The 12,945-nt window shown below is 38.7% G+C and overlaps 1 protein-coding gene across 9 annotated transcripts in view; it reads left to right on the forward strand.

Moving 5' to 3' along the window:
• The window catches only part of PTPRM (protein tyrosine phosphatase, receptor type M), a 606,372-nt gene that overhangs the window by 553,501 nt on the left and 39,926 nt on the right, over window positions 1-12,945 (forward strand). The gene's annotated exons all lie outside the window — the stretch shown is intronic.

The following is a 12,945-nucleotide window of genomic DNA, read 5'->3' on the forward strand; positions in this document are numbered from 1 at the left end:
CGATCCGCCGGCTCTATAGCCGGCGGATCGCTTGTATATTAACGGGCATTGCTGCCTCTTTTCAAATAGCGGGGATTTCCCGCTCGCGCGCGTTTATACACGCCCAGTTACATCCAAGAAGCTCCCGGCAGGCCGTGTATACACAGCGGCTGGCCGAGAGGTAGTTAAGGATGGGTTTGCACCTTCGTTCAGCACAATGCACAGTAATGCGTTACCATGAATTGTGGTGTGCTAAAACACACTTGCATGACAAGGTGTCTTAGATTGCCATTTAGAATGAAGAGCACTGCAGCCCCACGACAAACACATGCTTTTTTGCAATTTGCAGTAAAACACACATTCCCGCGGTGCAAAGGCGTTAACCCTACAGTCTGCTTTACTGCTTTGAGAAACCAAGTACACAAGCAGGTGCGTGTTAAGCTAGGCATCACGGTACTTGCTAAACTGACTGAAAATAGTATGTCACCAGCACACCAGATTCAAACATCCAAATGCATCTTTGTTGATGTGTGTACATCTTGTCACATACAGGCCTGTATTTGACCAGATGTACCCACGTCAATAAAGACGCTTTTGGATGTTTGACCCTGGTATGTTGGTGACATACTATTTTCATTTGGACACAGCGGAGCCATCCGCAGCCACTACAGCACCCACCTACAAGGGGCAGACCGGCAAGGAGTGCGGTGGGATCTTCATAGAATCTGAGGCCTAAAAGAGCCACACACTATCACATCTCTGAAGAAATCACAAAAATATTCATTTTAGTGAATGTGCCTTGTATTATTTCATTGTAAATTGTTGTCTTTGGATTTAATTTTTTTTGTTATATACTGTACATACTGTGCAGTTCACCAATTTGCTATCAGCCAAACATGCTGGTAGATTAAGCATTCATTTACTCGCTAAGAGTAGACAATGTGATAGGATTGATTTACAGAAGCAATAAGATTGATTACAAATGTTAACTGAATGTTCATTAAATTACGTAAATAAGGTGTTATCACTTCAAGCCTCCAATCATGCGTAAAAAATAATCCTGTTTTTTAATTGGCCTTGCACATGATGAGGTATTCAACGTAAACACATCTTTTCTTATTTACTAAGCTAAGTGAATATTCACATTTTCTACTCCTTTAGTCAATCATCTACTGTGTGTCGGCACATACCTTTAGCTGTAGAAAACTCTTAATTTCTGCACAGAAGCCCTCAGCCTAATTTGCAGGTCATCCTACAATAAAATGCCAGCTCTTCATTTGTGAGTAGCAGTGATACCAGCATTGCCTTGTTGCAATTACTTTTTGTTTAGACCTGTTTCCAGAAATGCTGATCCAAATTTATTGTAATTTTGGAGACATTTAGCAAATTTTGCATTAAGTATCTACAGTATATCTGCTTGTAAGAATCAGTTTGTGACCACTGATTCTATTTGACAATTCAGTTTTTCTATTTCTGTCATATGCTTTCTACCAATTATCCTGGAACTTGCACATCTTGGTGTGCACTGGGGAAAATTAAACATGCTGCATTTAAACGCAGTGCAACATGCTATAATGTGTTTAAAAATGTGTATTTTAACCCCTGTTGTAATAAAAACCCAGAAAAACTTTATAGGAGTGTTTGTATGTGCAGTTTAATTACTCCAAAGTTAAACTTCTTTAATATGTAATGTTTTAGGTATTTTGTACACCTCCTGTATATATGGTGAAGCAGTTGTTATAGTGGAGAAAGAACAAATATGCAATTAAAGAACGCTATTGGCTACATCATACAAAAAGTATAAAGCAAGTGAGACACAGGGTGGTGAAATTGCCCAGAGAAGACTGCTCACATGCCTTATGTATCAGAACCAATAGCAGTCGGGTTCCTTTTTTTATTCTTTCCTACTGTTCTAGGAGAACGAAAGGAAGAATATGCTATGGGCAAGATGAACAGCTTTTCCTTCATATAGTTCGCCGATATACAGTGTTCCAAGCCATGGCATCTATGACTAGTACAATAGCAGATTAGGACCTCAGATAATTACATGCTGGAGGCTCAGGACTTTTATCCCCCAAAAAGTTTCATCTGGCATCTCTTATTTGAGATAGAAAGATAAATTCTAATATAAATCAGTCAATTTTTTTTTTCACACGCTCTGCTCTCAGGCACGGTTTCCTGTACACAAAGAAAAACTCTTTAATTTTCTGATTACACCTATGTGTCCTAAGGCTGTTGAAAAAGTGAAAGTATTTTGCTGCAGCACAATGTAATAGCATTGAAATGAAAACAGATATGTCTCCTGATAATTGCATTGAAAGCTGCTACCCATCTCATACCAGAGCTATCAGTCTTTAAATCTGCTTAATGATTTAAATTGATTTTTGAGCTTTATTTTCTTTCAGCGCCTGCAAGCCACTGTGCAAAATCCCATTTACAGATCGTCTTCACTGCGGCATTTTTAGAAAACATTAAACAGTGTGGCAGGGAGTGAGTTAAAGTATAAATGCGCACATGTTCCCAAAGGCTGACAAGGGCAGTCCAATCATTTTTGTCACTCTTCATATCTTCACAGAACAGGTTAGTTTTGTACAGGATTGACCATAAGGCCTCTCTGCAGCTGGCACCTGCTGTAGAATTTTCCCCGGCAGGGGCTGGTACACCTGTCACTGCTTGTCATTATCTGAAACTACCTTGACAAGCTATGAATCGCTTACTGTCCCTGACAACTCCAACAAGGGACCTTTGTCATACTACTGGCACCTACACACATTACCACACTTGGCATTTAACAAGTGCTACAAGGTGGTATTGTGCCTTGAAGATATGTCTTGACACCTATCAGTTATGTACAGTGATTTGGTATCCACTTACATCCTGTAGGGTTTGTTTTATTGATGTACCATATTATTAATATGAAGCAATGCAAATGTCCTTTGTGTCGTTCTGTGGATTCGCCCGCCAGAAATCATGCAGGGCAACTTCCTCAGTTCCCACGGGAGCCTTTTGCACTGGTAATTTAAGCTAATGATTTCTAACCACGTTAAGTGAGTTTTATAAAGACCTCATTAGACTGAATGTTTATATAAAAATAATAACTTAAATTCAGGCATTTACAAATATTATTAGTTTGTCCTGCATTGCACTGATAAGGGATGATAAAATGATTTAATTAATACTAGAGGTTTATATTGAGGAGTAAACACATTAGTTAAATCTTATGAATGAAAAGCTGAAAGCGGTATTGATCTTTGACTTGCCATTTATTTACCTTATTCTTTTTCTTAAGTCGTCTCCGGCTTGTTATTCTCCCTTTTGTGTTGTGCTCTATCTTCTGTAACAAATTGGAAAGAGAAAAATCAACACAGGGTTTTTTTTTTTACACCTTTCTATCATTTTCTACCAATTCACTTCATATTATGAGAAAATTGCTTGACTAGTGACAAGAGGAGACGGAGAAGGAATAGCAGACGGCCATCCTGCATCATTCCGTTAAAGGTTAATGCTATCCTTGGGTGGAGATGAGAGAGATAAATTCCAGTATTAAACCTGAAGATGACCATACAGGTATTATCAGCTAGATATCCATTTTTGAAAGGATCACTGAGCTTATATGAGAGACCCAGTTTTTACTTCCTATTTGAGCAGTTCTCCTCCCAAATGCCATTTTAGCAAGCTGACTTTTTGCTGTCTTGGATTAGTTTAACCTGGGGTCCCCAGGATTCAGAAATAATTCATGGGATTAGAGCATTAAACTATTATGTCATACAGAACTTACATATTCCATAGTTAAAAATACTAGTAAACATATCTTAATGACTTTTAAATCTTATAAAATTTGCAAATATGGCCACCTTTAGTTGTTGGGATCCATCAATTATTTTGGCAAACCACATATAAAAGAACCGAAGTTTGATTTCTGAGATTCCATCTTCAAATACAAGTCACAACTGTTCCAGAATAGTGACATATTAGCAAAGAGAAAGGAAAGGGAATGGTGAAAGATGCTAGTGTCAGTGGGGTGATGTTCCTCTCATCAGCACATAATAGCTCTCCTGGTCAGGCCTTTATGTGAAGACAATCCTTATGGAGATTGTTAAGGGTCTCTTCCATTTCTTTTATCAGCAGGGTGCAGCAGATGCTCTTGGTCCCATGGTGAGCTTCCAGCCGAATGCTTATTAGTCTTCAGTTTAGAGCATTGGGTAGATACTAGAGCAGCTAAGTATACAGTTATATATGTAAGTGTGTAAATTAAATATAGTGTGGGAGTTCTGTATGGACGTACCATTGGAGAGATTTCCTTTTACTTCCTTTCCTTTAAATACAACAGTGAGAGGATATATTTCCAAAGTGAGGTAAGCCCTTTATTAGACAGTTGTCACAGAACATGTGTCCCCATTGGAAGATTTGCCCTCCTTGCTCTTCCATTGACAACTAAAAATTTTGATCCCCAGTGAAGGCACAGAGTAGGGGCAGCCCAACCCCACCCCCTTGGAAGGCACAGACAGCACAGAATGGATGCTAACTCTTTAATACTCGATCTAAAATAAGTTTTGGCTTTTGAAGCACTTAAAGTTGATCATTTATGTGGATCAGTAAATGCAGATTCTTTATAAAGATATTATGCATCTTCGTCAGTGTTCTCTGTAGAATGCATCTTAAATCTTTAATGCTGTAATAACTATTGCTGTAATAACTATGCTGTAGGTTGTGTACGTGTCACTTGTAGCAGCAGCTGTGCATATAATACTTCCTACAGTAGGAGTGGACATTGAGCATATGAAAAAGCTACAATCTAGCCCTCCCACACCAACCTTGCACAGGGTGTTTTCTCCTGTCCCTCCCTTGCATTGCAAGTATAGGGTTAAGGGAGCCCTGGACAGAAGTTATTTTTATTTAACTGTATAAAAAACTGCATAACTAAAAAAAACACTGTTACCCTTTTCATACTGATATAACTTCATACCAGTGTAAAAACAGTTGTGGATTGTGACTGAATGATACAGCTTTTGGTGAAACAGAAACCATACCTCCCAACCTTCCAGCACAATATGTGTAGACAAAGGATATACTCCTGCCATTCCCCTAGTTACACAGACCATATGAAATGTCAAAAATTATTGATAGAACACCGACTTCAAGTCATTAGTGGCTGGAAACAATAGCCAGCTTTCTATTGGATATTTTAAATTGCAATAGCAAGCTGGCTATTGCACCCGCCCACTTCCTGATGTCTATTAGCAGAGGAGGACCTGATGAAGAACTTTCTCCTTCAGTTCCCTCCTCTGCTGATTGACAGCCACTGCCTGCTGTGTTGACAATCAGCTGAATCCATTGAAGTAGAAAGGTGACACTAGGGGTCTAAAAGAACCCTATTGTCACCTTAAAGAGAACCTGTCACCTCCAATGTGCTATCACATAGGGGACTTGTGAGCCCCCCCATGTAATAGCAATAAGGTAGGAAAAAAATTAAAGTAAAAAATTAAATCAAAAAGTCCCCCAACCCTGCAAACGCACGTATACTAACGGAAACACAAGTCGGCTGCACCTACATAGAAAACCGACGATTGCGCTACACAGGTATCACCGCATATTTTATTATAAATATTTTTTTTTATATCCGATTAATCGAAAAAATAATTGACTCATCGATTATGAAAATAATCGTTAGCTGGAGCCCTACTCATAATATGCAAAGTGGTTCACAGATAACACTTCTATGACACTACGGCGGTAAGAAATACAAAGTTTAAAATTTCTATAAACAATACAAACATTTGAAAGTGTCCAGATTTCAGCTTTGCATTCGTTTAACAAAATGCCTCCTAAGATGTCTTCCCAACAGCCTTATCACAGGGCCATGAGCACATAATCTGGTGTAGGTGTTGTTTGTGCATTCTTTATGATTCATTTCACATCAATAAACATTTGAACTCAAACCAAGCCCTTTGAAACGGACCTTAGGCCAGCAATAACATATACAAGGAATGTGTAAACTGTTTACTGACTTCTAAATAACCTTGGAAAAACACATACACTTACATCTGCCTGTCTATTGTCATTATCAGTGCTGTTTTTTTTGTAAAGGGGAGCCGTCTAGCAGGAACCTGGGAAGAAAATCTGAATTTGTATTTCTTTTTTATTCTAAAACATAGGGGACTTGTGAGCCCCCCCATGTAATAGCAATAAGGTAGGAAAAAAATTAAAGTAAAAAATTAAATCAAAAAGTCCCCCAACCCTGCAAACGCACGTATACTAACGGAAACACAAGTCGGCTGCACCTACATAGAAAACCGACGATTGCGCTACACAGGTATCACCGCATATTTTATTATAAATATTTTTTTTTATATCCGATTAATCGAAAAAATAATTGACTCATCGATTATGAAAATAATCGTTAGCTGGAGCCCTACTCATAATATGCAAAGTGGTTCACAGATAACACTTCTATGACACTACGGCGGTAAGAAATACAAAGTTTAAAATTTCTATAAACAATACAAACATTTGAAAGTGTCCAGATTTCAGCTTTGCATTCGTTTAACAAAATGCCTCCTAAGATGTCTTCCCAACAGCCTTATCACAGGGCCATGAGCACATAATCTGGTGTAGGTGTTGTTTGTGCATTCTTTATGATTCATTTCACATCAATAAACATTTGAACTCAAACCAAGCCCTTTGAAACGGACCTTAGGCCAGCAATAACATATACAAGGAATGTGTAAACTGTTTACTGACTTCTAAATAACCTTGGAAAAACACATACACTTACATCTGCCTGTCTATTGTCATTATCAGTGCTGTTTTTTTTGTAAAGGGGAGCCGTCTAGCAGGAACCTGGGAAGAAAATCTGAATTTGTATTTCTTTTTTATTCTAAAGAAATTTACCATCATTAGTCAAACAGAACATATTAAAAATGTTATTTGCTCTTTTATGGCGTGATAACTATACACACCATTTCTTGACTCGTGCTGCCTACCTGTTCCAAGGCAATGACTCAGAGAATAGTTTTAGCTTCACTAGCCCAGAACCAGTATATGCAATGTATGTCCGGGACTGGCTACTTCCATCAGAACTTGATTGCACAAGTGGCGAGACTGCTTAGAGAAAGAATGGTAAGAGACTTTGTTTCCTCTCTGGTGATCCAAAAGAGAAACAATATGCATTACTATTCTGACTACACATATGCTTTATCAATGTCATGATGGACATCTTAAGCATTTTATTTTGCTTTGATAAAATGGGACTGCTGTTGTTGTTGCAGCTTTAACCTAGATTTGTTGACAGGAAACTTTCATCCATAACCTACTTTATTGTAAGTATGAAATATTGCAGAGACATGAGCACCTAAAGAGCAGCTATTTTAAGATTGTTCATCGGATAGGAAAAAAGAAAAACTGCAGATTCTACGTGACATAAGTGGATAGAATTTTACAGGGGAGGATAGAGTGGACTGTCATATTTGTCAGTATATGAATACTTTTCTCAGCAGCACTTATTGCCTTCGCATATTCAGGTTTATTCTTTAGTATTCATGCATTTTGGATTATCTCCCAATCTATCAACAAAACACATGTGAGGCGGAATTACCATCTGGAATCACAGTGGTAGTCCATTGGTTCACAGAGGATTTTTAGTCTATATGTGCACTAGAAGGTGACATTACTGTAACAAATAACTCCACTGCAATGGATGCAAAAGAACTGTTAAAGGAAAGCTATAATGGTTTTAAGTTTGTTGCTGCTTTGAAGTTTGATCTGAAACATGTGTTTTCATGTGCTTTTTTATTCTTGTTCTTTGTTTTACAATAAATATTTGATTTGGGTGCACCCATAAAAAAAGGATTCACCGAGCATTATGACTTTTTGAAAAGCGAGAGCACATCAGGCACTGTTTTCCTTCAGACTCTTTGGGGGTGATTTACTAACCTAAACACACACACGCACCAGGTGCGTGTGCATTTTTACACAGCAAAACGTATTTATGATCAAACACGAGCAACGTGTCACATTTTCACGCCGCTATGGCGAGTTTTTATGTATTTACGTGCGTGCGCATCATTTAGCATGCGCCATAGGCTACACGCCGCTCTAATAGCGGCATGCAAGTCTCTAAAAGCATATTTCCACTAATGCCATATATGGAAAAATCATGCACATGGTGCATATATAATGCTGCTTCACAGTTTAGATCAAAATGGTTAGCTCATGCATTTATATTCCTGCATTCATCAACGCAAGCAACACAACGTAGAGCTAATTTACACAACATCACCTTGCAATTCATGCAGGGCTTTGCAGGGCTTTGCACAACACACCTGCTGGGTGTGTACACACTACAAAGGTGTCTAGATTCCACCAATAGATCATGCTGGGAGGGAACACACTACAGAGGTGTATACTTGTTTGTGGCGTGTTTATAAGGTTAGTAAATCAATCCCCTTACCCCCGATAAAAAATTCTCTAGGTTTGGTCTAAAGAGAGCAAGCAGGCATAGGGAACCTACAGACTGTTTCAGCAAACAGGTTAATTTGCAATATGTCATATTTCATATACACGAGTATAAATACATGAAAATATGAAAATAACCCTTTAAAGTGAAATTCTACTTTAGAAGAAAAAAGGTAGCTCAGCATGTCAATACTTTTTTTTTTTTTTTTAAAGGCAGCTCTACTGCAAATCTCCCCTCCCCTCCAACACTTTTCCTCCAAATACTCACAGCTGCAAACATATAGCACTGGTCCTTTTCAAAGTTTAATGAAGGCCAGCATTATTTACCCTGGGCCTGGGCTGAATGTAGAAGACTGCAGAGACCAGCATTGATGTCATAGCATCAGCTGTCACTGCAGTATGGTAGAGCATCCACTGTTGCCACAGTTAGACAAAGAAGAGGCCTCCGGACATCACATGACTGGCTAGAAGACTGCTGGATTTTAGTTATGTATAAGGGGTAATGCAAAAAATAAGTGTAAGAGGGGGTGCAGAGAGGGGCGGGAAGATGAGCCTTTTTTAAGATGGAGATCTGCTTCAAAAGATGTTCATAGAGGTGAGCTAAGGATTGTTTGAGTGTACACTAGGCACATAACAGCGTTCCTGGAAAATAGCCGATACAAACCCAAACAATGCATGCTTCATTTGGATTTACTGTGCTTTGATAGAGTTTCAAACATTGTGGCACTGCCCATACACTTTAACAAGGGCCTGAATAAGAGTAATTACACAATTCCCCCATCCACATTAAACAGCTTCTCCAATGCCAGCTATTGTATTCTGATGAGTGACTGCTCGGCGACTATTTTCCATTGATATAAGTTAATTGACTTTTGCGGACCGGGTGGTGAATGAATCGAATTTCAGATATGTATGATCTACCTTAGCTATGGTTGCCCACCACCTATATAATTGTACTTATAAAGGTTGAAATTGCGGTTCCATTTTTTACAGAAAATATTGTTTCATAAAGCTGCTCTGAGGAGCAATTTCTAATGTTATCTATGTTTCCACAAAGAAAAAAAAATAGCCCAGTAAAATCTATTTTGCATAAAGCTAAAAATTTACAAAGATCATCTATAGTTTTCCTATTTTTTTTACAAAAAATATAATTGATATTTTGAGCCATCCTAAAACCAGGTGTAGTAGATCCCAACATATTTTAGGGGCCACAGTCCCATTATTCTCAACAGTGTCTCAGGTCTTTGTAACATACATTGTTTGCAGACTCCACAAGTGACACCTGGGGCATAGAAGGTGAGTCAAACATAGTCACACAATAATATACCTGAAACCTGCCCATGTAGCTTAGTCCTTAGTGGGCAATTATAAAGAATACTTGAACTCGATGGACATGTGTCTTTTTTCAACCTGACTTACTATGTAACTATGTACATAAATCTTAATTTTAGTTTGCATGTTTGCTGAATTTATTATTTTATATCAGCTGGTAGGATAATAATTGCTGTTTATTTCACTACTTCCATACCATTTAAAAACAATGTGAATATCTTAATACTTGAGTCAAGACTTCGAGTTCCATCCCTCCAATTTGCAGTTTAGATTTCACATAACTTGGAAGTCAACAGTTGGCAGCCGCTATCTCCAGACATCTCTGTTCTGACTCTGCCGTGTCCCTGATTCTCCCACAGCTGCTTCCTGTTTTTTCTTTGAACATATTTATGTGAATAGTTTCAATACAACAGGCACACAGAAACTAGAAATATACGTGTTAATAAACAGGCAGTCATACTGAATATTTCAATCATGAGGCTCTTGCTACTTACATTTTTATGTCAGTGGCTTTTCCTTAGCATTTCTATGCATCCATCTCAAAATTATTCTTTGTATCAGTTTAGTCAAATGTATTTTATGAATACTAATTTAAGAGTTTAGATGAATATGACAACACCTTTAAAAATCTTTTTTTTTTAAAGTGTATGTAGAGCTTTTCATATTTTTGCCCTTCTGCTCTTTCAAATATACCATTCAAAGTGTTTAGTGAAATAAATAAAAATAACTGTTGATCCTGCTGAACTTTTTGTACACTCTGCCTCTGCTGCATTGATATCAGTTAGCATTGTTACCAGTTCTCTTTGTAGAATAAAGAACACCTCCACCTAGGTTATAAAGATTAGGAGAGGGTGAGGTATCCTGTAGTTCTAACATGCTATTTGTCCTAGGGTGACAGCACTACTCTTCAAATGATATAGTACACTGAGCGAGCATTACCCTAAGAAATATGTTACTGGCAGGATCACCAGGTTAAAATTATTGAAAATAGCCTAAAAAAAAGAAAACTAATTAAATCACAACTAACAACTGGTAAGCTGCAAAATATAACATTTTTGCTCTTTGATTTAGATACACTTTAATAAAGACAAAGAGAAATGTAGAAAGCGCTGCAACTAGTCATGTTATATTGTTGTAATTCCTTGAACCGTAAAAAAGGTCAAACTTTCACCACTTTTTAAAGCTGACATTGCTTTTACCTTTCTGCATTTGTGAATAAGTTGATAAATGTGCCATAACCCACTTTGTATGTGCCTACAGACCCAAGGATTGTCTCCTGCTAACAAATAAAATCATTAAACAACTGTACAATACCAAAATATCTAAAACAACACACATATAATTACAGAGCAGTGTGTGCAGCAATAGTACATTTGGTACACATGTATTTTAGAGCCACAAATGTATCTAATATCTGATATGGAAATTGATAGATCAGGATGAAAGAAAGATTTGGGTTCAAGCAGTGGAGTCTGCTGGATGTGAAAAAAGTACACGTACTAAAATGACAACTTTTATGTGGCAATTTTTACAGAACACAGTCATTTTGGCTGAGCTGTTCCATTCCCTCTAAAATACAGTCCCAACTCTGTAAATTTACTTTGCATTTGCATTACATAATTCACAAGTCTTAGGGGTCTATTCACAAAGCTGCCGAGGGCAGCCGAGTGAATGACCGATTAGAAGTGAAGTGAGCCGAACACTATTCGGCTATTCACTTCAGGCTGGTACGGCTGATTTCAATTTTGTGTGTATACAGGTGAAACTCGAATAATTAGAATATCGTGCAAAAGTAATTGCAGTAATTGCTGCAAAAGGGGCCCAAACCAAGTACTGAGTACATATGCATGCTTGTACTTTTCAGTACAATCCTTGTTTTATTGATTGCATGTAATATTCTACTTTTTTGAGATTGTGGATTTGGGGTTCTTGGGGTTTTCATGAGCTGTAAGCCATAATCATCACAATTATGACAAATCACGGATTGAACTATCTTGCTTTGCATGTAATGAGTCTACCGCTTTTGCTGCGGCATCTCAGTATACCGCGAGCTGTAACCCGATAAGCGAAAGAAAACAAATTTTATGTGGGGTCACATGTCTAGGAAAGACTAAAGGAGAACTATGGGGCTAAGGCTTTTCCCCATAGTTCTCCTTAGGGTAACGGGAGGACACAAACTAGCGTTACCTCCCATCACCAAAAGCTCAGTATACTGCTAGCTACAGCTCGCGGTATACTGAGATGCCACAGCTGAAGCGGATCCCGACAATTATGTCTGGATCCGCCCAGCTGCGTGAGTGACAGCTGGCTCTGCCTATCTAGAGGCAGAGCCAGCTGTGCCCGCCCCCTCCCCGTCCGTTCCGCCAGTCAGCACTGGAGTATCGGAGCGGGGAGGGGGGAATCCAGCCACTCCCCTGTCACAGCAGAGAGCTGTGACAGGATCGAGAAGTGAGCGAACGCCGATATGTGTTCGCTCACTTCCCGATCTACTGAGCCAACCTGTGACAGTCTCATTGTCACAGGTCGGCTAGAACTATGAGGTGAGTGAAAAGCACTCACCTCATAGTTTTCCTTTAATGTCTGGTGTCAAGAGAGTGCTGAGCAAAAGCATAGGAAATATTGATATAGACATATATTTGTGTTAATGTTTCCTGTATAACTTTACTGTCAACAGCAGCCATACCCTTGTATAAAGGCAAAATTACACAGTGTGGGATAGATTTTGTCTCACTATTGTGCCTAAAATGAACCTATATGCTAATGTTAATACAAAGCCATGCTTAGAGTATTGTTGGGATGAATAAATAAAGAATAACAGTAGTGCTGAACCACTTGTCTTTTCTGGAGAAACTCCTGCTTCAGGTTCCCTTCAGTGCTGACAACTAATGCAAATGTCTGAGAGAAGTACATTTGCTTTTATTTTGTGAGCAGCAATGAAGGGACAGGTGAAGTATTTTTGGCTTTCTTTAAAGGAGAACTATGAGGTGAGTGCTTTTCACTCACCTCATAGGTTTAGCCGACCTGTAACAATGAGACTGTCACAGGCCGGCTCAGTAGATCGGGAAGTGAGCGAACACATACCGGCGTTCGCTCACCTCCCGATCCTGTCACGGCTCTCTGCCGTGACAGGGAAGGGGCTGGATTCCCCCCTCCCCGCTCCGATCTGCCAGTGCTGACTGG

The sequence above is a fragment of the Nanorana parkeri genome, unplaced genomic scaffold, assembly GCF_000935625.1.
Source record: "Nanorana parkeri isolate BGI_ZX_2015 unplaced genomic scaffold, ASM93562v1 scaffold7, whole genome shotgun sequence".
Classification (NCBI taxonomy): Eukaryota; Metazoa; Chordata; class Amphibia; order Anura; family Dicroglossidae; genus Nanorana; species Nanorana parkeri.